Genomic DNA, 5,648 nt, shown 5'->3' on the forward strand with positions numbered 1-5,648 from the left:
TGGAAGCTATTTAAAAGATTGATACAGGGTACTTGTATCTGTTATTTCTAACTTGTATGTCAGGCCTGCAAAGGAGTGGCCAAATCTCAAAAATAGTGCAAACTGAACTTACAAACCACAAATATCTGGGGAAAAAATTATAATTGAAACATTCACTAGACCACTTAAGGCCCATATACAAGAGCTGGAGAGAGTTTCTTTGGGAAAATAAGATATTTGAAAGCAACAGTTAATATATAGGGGAATTTCAAGTGTTATGTCCAAATCCAGAGCAAAAGACATGCTCAGAAAACACCTGAGAAGACCCTAAGCTTTCACAGCAGTCTGATTTCTACTTTAAAAGTAAGCCTAGTTAAGTGTTGAAGGAGTGCCCAAGTACAATGCCAGTCTACAGACGAGGATAAATGGTGTTATTTGTTTGATTTTTAGCTCCTGACATTTAAGAAAGTCTCCATTGATATACTAGCTCAATGCAAGCTAAAGAACAGAGACTGCAGCGATGGCACACAACAAGGAATAGTCTTAACAAAAACAAAAATGTGACAAAGCCACTAAATAAAAGTACTAATACAAACTTCACCAAAAAGCAAACTCTAGGAAAGGTAGACAATCTGAATTAAAGATATATCATTTTATAATATTACAATGCCCAGTTTTCAGTAAAAAATCACAAAGCATACAAAGAAACAGTAAAATGTGGCTCATTCATACATAGATGCATTGTTGTTTCTTTTTGAGGAGGAATTTTAGGATTCACTATCCTACTAACTTTCAAATATGCAATACAGTATCATTCATTACCATCACGATGCTGTACATTACATCTCTATGATGTATTTACACATATATATATATCACATTTTCTTTATCAATGTACAATAAGGTGAAAAAATTCTCAAGCACAAATGCTAGTGGAAATATAAAGAAGTAAAGGAAATAGAGAATTTGTGAACAAAATGAGAATATCAGAATGTAATAATAGTATAAAAGGAATAAAATAGAAACTCTTGAACTGGAAAGCAAAATAACTAAAAGAAAAAGGTTAATAAAAATCTTTGGAAAAATATTTGAGCAAGAAGAAAAAATCAGTGGACTTGAAAATATAATGGCTGAAATTATTAAGTCTGAAGAACAGAAATAAAAAAATCAAGAAAATTTAACAGAGCCTGGAGGACCTGTGGATATCATCAAGAGGAAAAGGTATGCATTACAGGGGTCCAAAATGAAAAAGAAGAGAAAGGGGAAAAACAACATTTGGAGAAATAACAACTAAAATTATGCTATATTTCACTAAAGATTTAAATCTATAAATCTTAGAGTTTATCAAATAAGATAAACTCAAATTGACCCATAGGGCGACATATTATACTCAAACTGTCAAAAGATAAAGACAAAGAAAATCTTAAAAGCAGCAAGAAAAGTAACTCTTCATGTAAAAGGTATCCTCAACAAGATTATCAGCCAATTTCTCTGTAAAAAGCCTAAATATGGGATGACATATTTAAAGTGCTGAAAGAAGAAAAATAGCTGCTAGCCAAGAATTCTATATCCAGCAGAACATCATAAATTAGATAGATAAATAAAGATATTACCGATTTAAAAAAAAAAAACTCAGGAGATTATTATCATGTGTTATCCCTATAAGAAATGCCAGAAAGTGTCACTTAGGTTAAAATGAAAGGACACTATTGTGGGGAACCGTGCCCACAGTTGCAGGCCACGTGGTGGGATGAGGGAGCAATGGAGCTGGAACCTGAGCTGCTGCTGCAGAAGGCCCATTAGAACATGCAGCTGGCTCAGAGGCAGAGGTACGGTGGGAGCTGGGCCAGATGCTTACAGGGGTTGCAAGAGGCCCGGAAACAGACCAAAGAAAGTGCATCACAGACAAGAGATGGCCTCAAACAGCATTTTAATGATTTAAAGGTAACCCTTGGGAAGCTCCTGGATAAGTGATTGGTGACCCTTTTGCAAGAGGTGGACACCATTTAACACGAGACCATTAAACCACTAGATGACTGCTAGAAGTTCAGAAGTTCATAAAGCATGGAGTTAACACTGAAGAAGACTTAGTCCAAGAAGGGGAGATCACCCTTCTAGGTGGTGTAGGAAAACAGAATGAAAAACTATGAAACTTTACAAAAAGTCCTCACACATTCAGTTGGTCAGTTTAACAGAAGTGCCTTTACTGGTTGATGTGTCTTGTTTACCGGCTCAGTTACATGACTCAATTCTGAACAAAGTGAAAGACCTCATTTTCAAGTACAGAACAGTAGCATCTTGCCCACCAGTACAGATAGAAAAACTAATAGAGAAATGTGGAAGCATCATTTTTCAGTGGTGTAAGGTCGATGATAACTTTGCCGCTCAAATTACAGTCTTCAGTTCCACAAATGCACTTCAAATCATTTTGAGGACATATCTGTAGACTCTGAAACTGAGCTCATAGTATTGCACATAGACCCCAACATTGATTATCAGTTCAGAGTCTTTGCCTGAAGAGATGGCCAACAGGAGTGGAGTCCTTGGGGCATCCTCCAAATGGGTCACTCTCCATTGGTGCCTCATGAGTGCACAGCTGGCTTTGAGGGGTACAGACTGAGGAATTGAAAAAATATAGCCCTCCAGAATGATTGTGAATCCTCAGATATCCTCTGCTCCAGTGCTCCAACTTATTTCTGTGGGCAGACATTGACATTCAGAGTTAAAACTGAGGATAACCAGACAAAGGAGACAGTATAGGAGTGTGTGCAGAAAAATAGAATGGATATGACCCTCTGCAGCATGATCAAGCAGTGTGCATTATACAAATGGTGCAGTTTTGTAAGTGGAAAATAAATGACTGATTAGTTGCTAGCAGATATTGAAGTTGTGACTCTAGGATCCACCAATAATAACGGAGGAAGAAACATCAATCTTCCGGTACTTACTAGCTCAGATAGCATAGAATTGGTTTTTGATTGGTTACATAATCAATCTTGTGGTTGTCTTTATTTTGGATGCTCATTTTTCTATCTTGGATGGAAATGTTGGTATTCTATGTTTGGGGATGATTGTCTTTGGTTTGAAGGGCTTTAAATATAGCTGTCCTCAGCTCAATTTTAGTTGAAATTGGTTAAATAATTTTGTTAGATTCAACTCTCAGTTAAAACATTGGAAATGGAAATTGTTTACTGGGTTTATTTGGAAGATTTTACAAATAAGAGATTTGACTATTGTGGACAAACTTGTAGTGTTGTCGTTTTTTTTTTCTTTTAGCACAGTGTTAATTGAAACACCAGCACCAAGATAAAAATCTAAGTGAATTTTCTTATGTGGATCCTGATAAACTTAACAGAAGACCATGGGGGAGGGGAAGGAAAAAAAAAGGTTAGAGAGGGAGGGAGCCAAAGCATAAGAGACTCTTAAAAACTGAGAACAAACTGAGGGTTGATGGGGGTGGGAGGGAGGGGGGGTGGGTGATGGGTATTGAGGAGGGCACCTGTTGGGATGAGCACTGGGTGTTGTATGGAAACCAATTTGACAATAAATTTCATATTTAAAAAAATCTAAGTGGATTTTAAAAACAAATTTAATGTTTATTTTTTTAGAAAGGTATAAAGTGTGCAAGCATGGGGGGTGCAGAGAGAGAGGCACAGAATCTGAAGCAAGCTCCAGGCTCAGAGCCCAATGTGGGGCCCAAAGCTATGAGCCTTGAGATCATGACCTGACCCAAAGTCAGATGCTTAACCGATGGGGCCATCCAGGCGCCCCCTAATTGGCTTTTAAAGTATGAGGGTATATATAGAGAGAGCTCTATACCCTTCCACTGTACTTCTTTAAAAGTTGGTTATTAGAACAGGAAAGCTTAATGTAACATTATTTTATTAAATTTCTGTCTTTTAAGGATCCAAGCCCATGTAAGACTTTAGGATAAAACAACAAGATAGACCAAAGAGAAGCCAGAGTTTGGTAATGTACATTCACCTGTGTGCTCTCTACATGAGTGCTGAATATACTCTGTATTTAGGTAATTGTAAGCAGTATTGAATTTTATCTCATGTTCAGTAATATTTAAGCCCCAAAAGTGTAAGCATTTTTTTAAATTACTGAACAAATGTCTACAACAGGTATTTTCTTTTTTCTTCCCTTGCAGTTTGATTCATGATAGGCTAGAGGATTTTTACAGAGTATAACTACTTACTGGGAAATAGTATACACAGCAGTAACCATTCACCTATTTGTAATATGCACACATACATATCCAGCCTCAGTGATGTGTATGTTACTACTCATAGGGTATGAGCTGCAGTCCAGTTTAATGTCAGTTTTATAAATTGTCTTTAAATGGATCAAAAAAATATAGGGTAAATACTTAACCTATTTTGGCAGGGGAGGGACTTAAATTTGTTTAAAATATTTACTTGGAGGACTTACTTTGTATGTAAAAATGATTATCTTAACTTGTTATACCAGCCTACAGATTTTTTTAAATGTGAACTTTTTCTTCATTTTTAACAGTAGAAATGTGGAAAAGGAAGTTTGATATTTTTGTAAGATAACTTATCTGGGGACTCAAATTCCCTGTTAGACAATCATGACCTTTTCCCCTTGCCTTTTTTAAAAAAAAACACATTGGTTTTCATTTGTTTAGGGATTGTTTAGATGTTCTAGAGTATAGATGCCTCGTCCAGCTATCAGAAACAAGCAAACACACAAAAAACCTAGAAGTTAAGTGTGAAAAAAAAGTAGAATGGTAGGCATTAACTAAAAGATATATTAACACTTGTAAAAAGACAAATGAATTATAAATAAATGTCATGTATGTTATTGCACACACATCATATAAAGATGTGATTGTGGAAGCCACAACATAAAAAAATGGGCAAGATATGCTTTATAAGAGCAGAATCTTTATATGCTATTAAGTGGTATCAATGCAAACTAGATTGTTATGAATTTAAGGTATTAAATATAATCTTTATTGTGACCACAATGAAAATACATACAAATGATAAGGAGGGTGCATGTGTGGCTCAGTGGGTTGAGTGGCTGACTCTTGATTTTGGCTCAGGATGTGATCATGCGGTTCATGGGTTCAAGTCCTGCATCAGACTCCATGCTGATGGTGTGGAACCTGCATGGGATTCTCTCTCTCTCTCCCTCTCTCTGCCCTTCCTTTGCTCACAATATAAATAAATATTTAAAAATATATATAATAAGAGAAAGAGAATGAGAAATAAATGAAAATGGTTCACTACAAAAAAAAGACCAAAGGAGGTAATAATGGTGGAGCTAAGGGACTAAAAGTTTATCAGTTTGGTTGAAGTAAGTTCTTCCTTACCAGTAACTATTTCAAATACAATTGTATTAACTCTCTAATTAAAAAAAAATAAACCCAGAGGTATGGAGAATGGATTTAAATTAAAGTGATACAACTGTGTTCTCTCTACAAAAAACTCACATCAGATCCTATGTAGTCACACCCTAGCAGATTCTAATCGTGGGTGATGGTCTGGACAGGCTGGAATAAATGACCCAGAGACATCAATTGAGACATAGGTTTATTGGTGGGACTTACCTATAGGAAGTCCAGGAGTGGGCAACTGGACAAAGCATGTGCTGCTGGGATCTATGTGCCACAAACTTTAGGGTGTAGCAACTAGCCTAGC

General features: G+C 36.2%; 1 pseudogene; it reads left to right on the top strand.

Annotated features, from left to right (window-relative positions):
* Positions 1–1,737: 1,737 nt before the first annotated feature.
* Positions 1,738–3,075, top strand: LOC101100372 (annotated as a pseudogene).
* The last annotated feature ends 2,573 nt before the right edge of the window (positions 3,076–5,648 follow it).

This window comes from Felis catus, chromosome X (assembly GCF_018350175.1).
Source record: "Felis catus isolate Fca126 chromosome X, F.catus_Fca126_mat1.0, whole genome shotgun sequence".
In the NCBI taxonomy this organism is placed as follows: domain Eukaryota; kingdom Metazoa; phylum Chordata; class Mammalia; order Carnivora; family Felidae; genus Felis; species Felis catus.